Consider the following 12,375-nt stretch of genomic DNA (forward strand, 5'->3'; position numbering starts at 1 on the left):
ACTGCTTCCTTCATAGTTTTGGGATCATCATTAGTAACAGACAAAGAAAAATTTGAACAGAAAGGAGATGGACTATACCTTTCTGGCTGCCTTCTTTCTTGAATTGATCTTCTCACAGCTGGAGTTTGTGGCTCTTCTTATTTTGACTCCTCCTCTGTTGTAGAGTTTGATTCTTCCTCCTTTAGCTCAAACTCTATCTTCTCATGTTCCTTTGGTTGGACTTCATGTTTAATAACATCTTTCACCTCTCTGAACACCACATCTTGGTTGTACACAACCTTCCTTGTTACTGGGTTCCAAATCTTATAACCCTTTAAACCATCCTTATACCCAATAAAGATGCACTTTTCAGATTTACTATCCAACTTGGTTCGCTTCTCCTTTGGAACATGTACATACGCATCACCTCCAAATACCCTTAGATGTGAAAGAGAGTGTTTCTTACCAGTCCATACCTCTTGTGGAGTCTTATCATCCAATGCCGATGAAGGTGACCTGTTGACCAAGTAACATGCAGTTTCCACCGCTTCTGCCCAAAATTCTTGTCTTAACCAGGCACCACTGAGCATGCTTCTTGCCCTTTCCATCAATGTCTTGTTCATTCTTTCTGCAACTCCATTTTTCTGAGGTGTATATGGAGTAGTCTTCTACCGTGATATACCACACTTCTTACAAAATTCTTCAAATTCCTTGCTGCAAAACTCTCCACCATTATCTGTCCTTAGCACCTTTATCTTCTTCTCTGTCTGATTTTCCACGAGAGCCTTAAATTCTTTAAACCTGTCAAAGGCTTCAAATTTCTTCTTAAGAAAATATATCCATGTATTCCTTGAGAAGTCATCTATAAATGATACATAGTACACAGACTTACCCAGTGATGGAACCTTCACAGGTCCAAACACATCACTGTGCATAAGTTATAATATCTGTTTTGCCCTCTTACTAACAGAGGAGAAACTCACCCGATTCTGCTTCCCATATACACAATTTTCACAGAAATCAAAATCCAAAGAGCTATTACTCATACCTTCTACCATACCTTTACCATGAAGTATTCAAACGCCCTTCTCTCCAATATGTCCAAGCCTTTGATGCCACAACATGGTCTTCTCTCCAGAGACCACTAGATTTTCTGCTCGACTTTGAAGAAACACAAAATTGTTGCACCCATCAATAATAGTGCTACCTTGCAGCTTGTATAGAGTTCCAATTCGAATTCCCCGCATCAATACCAATTCTCCCTGAACCATTTTGTAGGTATCCTTCTCGAACACTATTTTTACACTTGCATCATCCAACTTCTTTACAGAAATCAGATTTCTAGCCAATGCAGGAATATGCAGAACACTTGGAAGTGTTCTAACCCTTCCACGTTGCAACTTCAACTTCACTTTTCAACGACCAATGATTCTAGCCTTCCTATCATCTCCTAAGAAGACATCACCACCATCGTATTTCTCATACTCGCAGAACCACCCCCTATGGGGAGTGAAGTGAAAGGGTGCACCTGAGTCAATCAACCATGCCTCATGATCTACATGTGTACTTAAAGAATCCAAGTACACATCCCCACCTTCATCTAAGGTGGTTTTCACCTCTACAGAAGGAGCATCATCAGATCCATTTCCTTTATCAAGAGATTTAGATTTACATTCCCTTTTATAGTGCCCTTCCTTTCTGCTTTTACAGCAAACCACCTTTACAGGTTTTCCTGGAGATTTAGATCTCCCTCTAGATTTATATCTCACACTCGATGACTTATTCTTTTTTCTGTTCTAGGACCGTCCTTTTACAAACAAGGCATCACCATTCTAGATATCCATATTTTTGCGTCTCATCTCCTCTTTCAGTAAGGATGAGACTATTTCATTAAACTATAAGGTAGTTGCATTGCTACCTATCGCAATAACTAGACTATCCCATGAATCTGGTAGAAAACACAACAAACTGATGCACTTATCTTCATCTGAAATTTTAATATCAATAGATGCTAACTGACTTACCACAGTATTAAATGCGTTCAGATGCTCTGTCACCGAGTCTCCATCTTTCATCCTCAGGCGATATAGCTTTTTCCATAGGAATAGTTTATTCACCAGAGACTTAGATTGGTACCAAGTCCCCAAATTGTCCCCCAAAACCTTCGTTGTAGCTTCCCCTGATACATTTAGCAACACTCAATCTGAGACACACAATCATATTGTGCTCTTTTCCTTCCGATCTAACTTCTTCCATTCTTCATCAGACATTCCCATTGGTTTAGTACCCAGATCTACCACGATCTACTGATCTTTATCCACCAATAGATCCTCCATCATGAGTTTCCACAACTCAAAACTTTGAGCATTAAATTTCTTGATCTCTATCTTTCCATTACTCGCCATCTTCTTTCACCAACAGAATCAATCTCGCAAATCTCCCACTGAACAATGTCTACCATAGGCCCGAGCGAAACTCCTCAGCAACAAAGGTGTCCCCTTGAAGCCAAAACAGCTCTGATACCAAATGTAGGTTTTAACCCTGTACAGAAATTACCTGCATATGAATTCTAAAACACAGAAAATAAACAATGCGAGAGCATAACACATATACATAGAGATTTTCCCCTGGATCCCAAAACCGGGACTACCAGCTTGATTATTCATTATGTTCATTTCAATGTTACAATACATATTTATACATGTCGAAGCATCGAATACCATGGATGGAAAAACCATCACGTCCAAAACCATGGACCGAAAACCATCGCGTCCAAAAAAAATGTGCGAAAATCATGCACAAAACCATAGGTGTGTCCGCCCAACCTAACATAGGGTCCAAAACCAAAATTTTCTGGGACACTACCTCGGACCCCATAAATTGGGGTTACGGGTACCCCTCAAACCCCCCGCGACCTCCCCCCCTCTAACCCTCGGTTAACTACATGGGCTAGTCATGGAAAGAATATAACACAACCCAACAAATTCAAGAAAGCTTTCTATACTTTGACTAAGATGGTTAAAGTCCTCTATGAAGACAAGAACATTAGAATGGTTGGAGAGAGTTCTAAACCTCCATATGGAGAAGGAAGCTCAGAGGAAAAAAAATATGACAAGAAGGATTCCCAAGGGAATGGTGGAAAGCCACCTCCACCGTCACCATCCTCATCATCTTTCTCATCATCTCCATCATCTCACACAACATCATATTCCACTACCACCACTCAAACTACCCATACTCATTCCAAAACCCCAAAAGGAAAAAATCCATTACTGAAATTGGACATAAAATTCGAATTTCCCATGTACAATGGAGAGGTGAATGTAGAAAAGTTAGACAATTGGGTTCGACAACTGGAGGTATAGTGCAGAATTCAGAACCTTCAAGAAGATGACATAAAGATCTAGTTGGCTTCATTGAGGTTAGAAGGAGCTGCACCAGTTTGGTGGGAATAAAAGACTCAAGAGGAAATGAGAATCCATGGTAAGATATCCATCACTTGGGTTGAATTTGTTTATGCAATTTAAAGACAGTTTTATCTTTTAGCCTACATGAAAAAAGCCATTATGAGTTGAAAAAAAATTAGAAAACTTAAAGGCAAAACATTCCAAGATTATACACATGGGTTTAGGAAAATGGCTTTGTTATTAGGAGTGAATTTTGGATTCCCAAGATACTCTGCTGAAACATATTGGGGTTTTACATTCCTATCTGAAACATACTATCCTTATGTTTAATCCAAACAATTTAGATGAAGTATGTGTGCAAGCAACGTACCTTGAATCTAGAGGAAAGAACATTCAGGAAGAGGGTAGTAAGAGGAAGCCATTCAAGGGTAAGGAGAAAGAGAAAGGAGGAAAATGGAAAGGGAAGAAAAATGCAATTGTGAAGAAAGGAGGGGAGAACGTTACCTATAAACACTATTCAAAAGAGGGACATAATCAGGATCATTGCTAGAAACTCCATCCAGAAATGAAACCAAATAATTTCAACAATAAAGGGAAACATAAAACCACTGCTATCACTCAAGAAGATTTAGGTTCTAGATCAGGCGATGAAAACAAAATCATTATCAAGGGAATCAAAGGAAAACAAGATATGGCAAGCACTAGTTCACATAACTGTAACACTACTACTACTCCAGATGAAAGAGACGAATTGTGTTATTTCATGTTAGGGTCATATCTAAAACACACCAAGATTGGCACACTCTTCAATAGTGGGTCACAAGTGAATCTAATCTCTAAAGCCTTAGTCAAAAGATTAAATGTTGAAACTGTACCTCGCCATAAACCATAACCTTTGCGATCAATAACAAGAGACACTAGTTTGCTGGATACAAGAAAATGTTTGTTTAAGTTTGCAATCACTGAAAATTTCGTTGACGATGTAGAGTTAGATGTGGTATCGCTTGATATTTCAGGTGTGGTGTTGGGTAGTCCATGTTTGTATGACTGCAAAGTAGTCTTTTATCGCCATGAAAGCAAGTATCACCTGTTCAAGGATGGTGTGAAGTACATAGTGAGACCCCATCGCAAAAAGTTGAACATTTCTTCAGTTAATGTAGGCAGGTAAAAAGACTAGTGAATTCAAGTAAAAGTTTAGTACTTCTCATGTTCAAGCCAAATGACGATATTGTTTATGTAAATGTTGTTGCATGTAATGCAAGTTTCAATTCTGATTTTTTTGGTTCAGTTCATCAAAGTGGTGAAGTATTACAGGTTGTGAAAGAATTGCCTTCAAGGAGAAAGAACCTTCACATGAAATATATTTGTAGCAAGAGGTTTCTCTTTGTGATGTTAGCATGCAAGTGTTGACAAAATTGCGAAGTTTAGAGATAACAATGCAGTGAAAATTTTTGTTGAACAATGGGCTCATTCAATCATCCCTTATTCCATGTTGTGCACCAATGGTTATGGTGCCAAATACTAATGGTAATTATTTCAAGAAAGAGGACAAAAAAAGGTAGTTTTCACCAAAAAAAAGTTGTTAAAAGAGGTCAGTGCAAGAATATACATAACACCAAACAAGAATGGTTTGTATGTATTTTAACGTTGTATGTTCTTTGTAGCACTTCTATTACATACGTGTATCTGTATTATGGAAAAAAAGAGTCCTTTCTTGAATAAATTGTCCACTTGGGTGACATAACATGTTTATAAAGTTTTCTTATGCACATGTCATTTGTGAAGGAAAATTGTTTGATGTTTTGAAGATATCAAAGTACAAGTTGGATTTCACATTTTTGATGGATTTGGGCCATGATATTGGAGGAGGTAAGTTGAAGGAAATCCTCTCCAAGTTGAATTCCATTGGTTATTGGTCAACGCCGAAGATCATCATTTTGATAAGAGGTTTTTTGGGAGCAGCCCAATGTTGGAGGAGAGTTGTTGTTGACATTTCTTCTTTCAAAGCTCCTTGGCATGCATTATCATGTGTGTGCAAAGTCTTCTACTGGGGAGGCAAACAACAAGAGGCATGTGCTGATTCAAACCAAAAGATCAATTCAATTCTTTTCTATGCTCTTTGAAACTTGAAAGGTTCATTTTAGTTTTAGGTTTCTGCAAGCAACTTCACCATCTTATTTCATTCAGAAGATTTCCATGGTGTAAAGATTAAGTTGCAACTATCCATGCACTTTCATTGGATGTATACTTGTCAAACAATTCACTTGGTTCGAAGGTACAAAAGAGGTATAAGCAACAAGTTCATTGTCATGGTTTTTAGGCCGATTGGTTATGTAACTATTGTATTCATACGTCATTATGTTTTACATGAAATTTATGTTTAGAAAATTTCATACTTTCAAGATATAAAATTGGGCTTGAGTCATGTAAACCAAGTAGTGAAATTTTTCATCCATTTTCATTATGTTTTGTTATGTTATCATGGTAAGAAGGATGTTTCTTTTGATGGAAACGTGGATAAAACCATGAGCTTCTATGAACAACTGAAAATGGTGCAACAAACAGTGCAAAATGAGCTTGAAAAGGGCAAAGACAAGTAGAGGTATTATGTCAATCAAAAGTTTCAAGTTGATGGTGCGAGTTGGTGTCAGTTTTGAAAAAAGATGCTTCAAGTTGTTGAAAAATGAGAGAATGTTCAGATTTCACATTCTGAATGCATTCTTATAGAACTTCTAAATCAATTTCAAGAAGATTCCATCTGTGATAGAAGAACGGGGTCATCAAGGCAAGTGAATGTTGATTTCCTTAGAGAGAAACTCAAGGAAACAAATTCATCAAAAGATAATTGGATCAAGCTTGGAAAGGTGGGGGGGTTGTACCCTCATTACTTGTAAAATAACAGTATCTTTTGGGGTACAGAAGGCTTCTAGTGGGGAGGAATGATTAGGTGCTCAATATTTAGCTCAAAATTCAAAGTTCTTAGATTGGCTTGAAACCTATATGACTGTTTCCATCTCGTCAAGATGATCACAACGCAATTTAGTTCAATAAAAACCAAGTTGGGATGAAGGAGAAAATGGCTATTGTTCGATTTCCTAAACAACTAAAGAAATTGTGTAACAAGACAGAATGACGACATGGTAGTACAGTTAGCATGATGGGAATCTTCTTTAGTTTTTCACCAATGAAGCTATGATAAGTGCCACTTCAGGATTTGCCAGTTTGGTTGTGTGAAGATGAAATTGCCCAGTGTCCTCCAAGGTTGAATTATTGGTTCATGGTGAATACTATTTGGAAATTAATTTTTTTGATATATATATATATATATATATATATATATATATATAAATATATATATATATATATATATATATATATATTATATATATATATATATATATATATATATGATAGTTAAATCATATAAAATAAAATTATATATATATATATATATATTAATTATTAAACATCAAACATTACATAAACTCTAAACTATATTCAATGGGCATCGAAATATTTATATGGCACATGTTAAATGTTTTATTATATGATCAAAGTTTAAAAATATTTGAACTGAAAAATATATGTAGGGACGGGCAGAGGATGGATCGAGCCCATGAACTCCCCTTCCAAACTCCATCGTATTACCAATGAGCCATCAGCGGACCTTGAGAATGGTGGCTACCAAACAATATTTAAACCTACAATGATGACAATGGCGGGAGAGGAGGGAGCCAGCTCCAAAAACCAAGGGCTAGCACAAACGACTAAGGGAAATTAGTGCCTCTAATCAAGCTTAGCATTAATTAATCCGTAATTAAAGTTAGCAGCAGTTTCGGAGGAGTGCCAAATTCAGTGGGACTGCTAGTTTTGGTGCTGCTAACTCAAGTTCTCTCTAGTTTTAGCGATATTTGCTAGGGAAAAATTAAATGAAGCATATGTTGGGAAATTTTCGACCAAGTTTGGAAAATGAATAGTCATTCCTAGATGGGTTCGACATTATGAACTCATTGGTATAGTTTGCAGAGGCAATAAAAGACTTCTACATGTGGTTTTTCCAATGGGAATTATAGGGAAGCCTATGGCCACTAGGGATGGAGGTCATGCCTAGATCAGCCAGAGTCAGTTTTCAAAGACCTAATAGTAATTTTTGGCTAATTTTGACATTCCAAACACATTGGTATAGGTATGAGGAGCCATAGAGCTTTGTAGACAACATTTTTTTTCCAAATTGAGCTAATACAGAGGTCGAAGCCATGGAAGCCAAACCAAGGAGATGTAGCCTAGGAGGGTGAACTCCTTCATCAAAACACTACATTAATGTGTCCCTTTAATTGTTTGTTGCATTGTACATGTTTGTTGTTCAATATTTCTTTTTGAAGCTATTTTACTCATGAATTCCACTGTAAACGTATGGAAATTTAACTAATTGTATGCACAAACAACTAAGGAAACCTCAGTACAAGAAACGATAAGCATGCATAAGTTTATAAATCCATAATTGTTATTAGCAAAACAAAACTAATTATACAAAAATAGATCAAGAAGAGGGAAACCTTAACAAGTATGTCAGAGGTATATATAAATATCCTTGTTTGAAGGGACAACCTCTTATGCTCCCAATAATTCGGGATCCCTCTTCTGCTTCATGAAATAAATAAGTGTGTATGCATATTTCTTTGTAAAATAAAAATAAAATGAAAAATGAAATAAAGGGCGAAAGAGAAAGGATTCCTACGCAGAGAGGTGAAGCAAGTAACTCCACTAATTTACTATCTAGCTTCATTGGCAGCGGAACAATGCTTATGTTCCTCAAGTGACTCTATCGAGGTACTGTCTAGGCTTGTTGGTAGTGGAGGAACACTAGAGATGAAACTAAAAATATGATAGTCTATTTTTCTTGTGCATCTATATACCCATCATCCCCAATCGAAACAACTCAACTTGACTTGGCTAGTTATATGTGTTGTTAGTGAAGAGAATGGTAGGGGCTACATCTTTAACTCAAGCTAAGTGAAGAAGCTATGATAGTCAAAGGAATGAACAATAATTCTAGAAGAGTTAGAATTTGTTTGCATGACATAAGGTCCATATAAAGAGTTAGAGTTCTACTAGTTTGCCACCAATGTTGTAGCGGTTACAACGACCCTCCAAAATTTTGCCTATGCCTCGATTTTGGTGCCTTCCTGATTAGCGACAATAGCTCATGTTGCACTGATCCAAGTATTCATTCTTTGAATAAGACTTATCCTTTTCATTTTGGCTTGTGTTTTCTTACTTAGTTGATTTTCTAACTCACAAGTTGATGTCCTGACTTGGTGCCACAAAAGTTTTCGGCTTTCCCCAAAAATTGTGCATTTCTTGAAGGAAACTAACCTTTCTGTTGGTAATTGTGAAGCCCTGACTACTAGCAAGACTTGAGGTCAAAAAATTCACAAGCATGAGGGGGCATCCCAACATTGAGCCTAGAAATTGCACAACCATCACTGAGCTCAGAAAATGCAGTGTGCACTAATCCCGAAAAGTTGCCCGATTCCCCAGAACTATGAAGTCTTTCCTGGCATTGTTCATACCAAGTTTCCCCAAAAAAAAGAAAAAGGGAAAAAAGGAAAAAATGATCCCTAGAAAATAGGGATCTTTATTTAGTATTCCAAAGGAGACACTTGCACTATTTTAATAAAATTCTGCCAAGTGTGGTTTTTCCTTAGTTTTAGGGATGCACGTCATAAACCCTAATTTACACAAATTTGTTTAATGAAAGCTGATAGAGCTCATTTTTGTTGGCATTATGACACATGCTTGGCACTATGGCACAGGTATTGTCCTTGATGGCAACTCACTCGGCAAGTCACTCAGATGACAGTTTAGGTTCATGGGCTTTCAGAATAAAGAAAAAGGAGGCATACATAGGTTCCCATTGACCAAGCCGCGTATACACGCGGATTCACAGACCAAAAGGCGCGTATGTATATACACACATTCCCATGCATAGAAAAGCGTGTACAGTTTGGAAATCTTGTTTTTTGGTCCTTGGTATTTGGACCTATGGTTTTGCACCATGGTATCTCATCCGAAGTATTGAACCCAGGTATTGGTTCTAAGTTGTTTTCGACCATGGTATTGAGTAAGGCCTAAGACTATAAAAGAGGAAGGAGATCATTAGGAAAAGGCACTCAAGGATTGAATATCCTATGAAGAGCAAGATCTGGAATATTGTTCATTGGGTTATGGTGCATAGCTAGATATAAATCAAGGAGGAACCTGAGCTCTAGAAGAAGGATAAGTTCTATTGATGGGTCAAGATCTCAAGGCTTGAAGAGAAGTATTTTTGCGTGATTTTGATTTGTTATATTTGGTGCATGAATTGATCTATAAATATAATGAACTGGGTATAACTGATGTCTGAATAATTGAAAAGGGTAAATTATATTTTATAGATCTGTACGCAGGTTCAGCATAGAAAAGGCGCCTATACACGCTAGTTCGGTAATTCAAAACGACATATACATATGTTTGCATTCATATAATAGTGTATGCATGCAAGTTCTGCATATTGAAGTACCATAGATCTAATAAAATATGTTTTAGCTACTTCCGTTTACTGTTGCAATGTTCTGAGTTCAGGATTGGTTTCTAGTTACTGTTACGGTATTCTAGTTACAGCATTCATAGAAGTGATTGGTTGATTCAGTTTTCGATTAGTGCAAAGGAGATTGGTTAACGCAGATATATTTCATGTTTGATTGATTTTATTGATGGATCCAGTCTGAAAATTTATGAAACCTGCTCCCTGGAAGAAAGGAGAAGGTTGTAGCCTTTTGTAGATCAACACCTACATACTAGTACATCAACTAGTACAAGAGCTAAGGGGGTTGTAGCTCCCTTCCAGGAGAAGCTGGAGAATGAGAGAAGGTTGTAGCCTTCTTCAGGTAGAAGCTTGTGTACTGGTATAAGACTACACCAGTACAAAAATATTGTAAAAATAAGTTTCTTATTAAAAGAATATAGAGACAAATTGTAGTAGGTGGCTTTCACCCATATTAGGTTTCCACCTTATATCTTGTGTTCATGTGTGTGATTGCATATACTGTTTACTGCACTTGATTACTATTTTATGGTTCTGATACTCAGATTAAGATCAACTAACTAAATTAGAAGTCTACAAGATATACGCGGTTTTCTCTAAACATAATTGAGTATATACACAGGTTTAATTAACAGAAGTAGCGTATATCAATTTTTTTATGGAATTGAAAAATTGTTAAATTGATAATACTGATTCACCCCCCCCTCTCAGTATTATTTCCAACAATTTGTATCAGAGAAGTTCCTTAAGAAGAAGCTTGATCGCTTCAAGGAAGATCTATCATCATGAGAAACTATGAAAAAGAGGCATCCATCAGGCCACCAATCTTTGATGGGAGCAACTTTGTCTATTGGAAAGTAAGAACCACAACCTATCCTCGATCTCTTGGAACAGAAGTTTGGGATATCGTGGAAGGAGGATACACATTTCCATCAACAACTCCTATAGATACGGCTGGTAAAAAGCAATATGCAACAAATGCAAAAGCTATCAATACTCTATTGGGGAGTCTATCACAATCAGAATTCGTAAAGGTTATGCAGCTCAAAACCACCAAAGAAATATGGGACAAGATCATTTTAAGCTATGAAGGAGACGATCGAGTAAAACATGAAAAACTACAATCTTTCAGAATTCAATATGAAACTCTCAGAATGCAAAATGATGAAAGTGTGGCTAATTATTTATTATGTATAGATGAGATTGTTAATCACATGAAAAACTTGGGTGAAGAAATAAAAGAAGTTACTTTAGTTGAAAAGGTTCTAAGATCTTCGTCTCCTAAGTTTGAATCAAAAGTTTTTGCCATAGAAGAAAAGCAGAATCTTCAGAGTATTACCATGTCACAGTTGCACGGAATTCTAACTGCTTTCAAAATGAGAAAAGGGGGTCCATCAGACATGAGAGAAGTTGCATTCAAAGCTTTAGGAAAAGGAGAATACAATAAGTTAGGACATACGTCAGAAGGAGAGGAAGAATCAAACTTTGTCAAGAACCTTCAACGGGGTTCTGGAGGAATCAGAGGTAAGCTACCATTCAAATGCTTTTCTTGTGGAAGAGTCGGTCACTATGTAGCCAAATGTCCTCATAAAGATAATCTTGATAAAGGTAAGGAACCAGTTAAATGGAACAGAAAACAGAATGTAAGTAAGAAGAGCTATTATACACATGAAGACATCGATGGATTTTCAAATAGTGATGAAGATGAACATGGTGATGATTATATACTTTTGATGGATTTTGAAGATGATGATTTCTTGGATGCTCTAGATGAAGATGGTCTCTATGAAGAAATTTCTCAACTTAAAATTTGTTTAGAAGAAAAGAGTACAATTATAGATACTCGGACATTCCAACTTGCTGAAAGGGAAAAACACAAACAAAAGTTAGAATGTGAAATTGTGGGACTTAGAAAGGATATTGAGAAAACAAAAGCTCTTAAGCTTAGATTTTCTAAAGGATCTGAAACTTTATATGATATTATCAAAGTGCAGCACTCTCCTCTAATCAAGACAGGTCTTGGATATACTGAAGAAACATCTCAAGCTCAGAAGCCATCCACCTCCAAAAGTTATCTTGATGCAGCAAGGAGAATTGAACAGGGTGACAATCATCATCAAAAGCATAAGCGGATGACCAGGTAAATCGGGGTCACTATACATCAAGAATGAACAAAAGCTACAACCAAAAACAGGTAAACCATTCTCAATTTGCCTCAAGAATGAATGTCCATAGAAACTACAATCACCTGGTCAGTAGATTTGATAATCGCAGGAATTTCTTTAATGGCCAATGTTTCTCATGTCATAACTTTGGACACAAAGATGCTCAATGTGTTGCCTACAAGACCATCATGACTAGAGAGGCATGAAATCAAAGGAGTGTGACTGGGATCATGAAGAG

This window comes from Pinus tabuliformis, chromosome 7, assembly GCF_031772625.1.
Source record: "Pinus tabuliformis cultivar Carrire ecotype Pingquan chromosome 7, CPIR1, whole genome shotgun sequence".
In the NCBI taxonomy this organism is placed as follows: Eukaryota; Viridiplantae; Streptophyta; class Pinopsida; order Pinales; family Pinaceae; genus Pinus; species Pinus tabuliformis.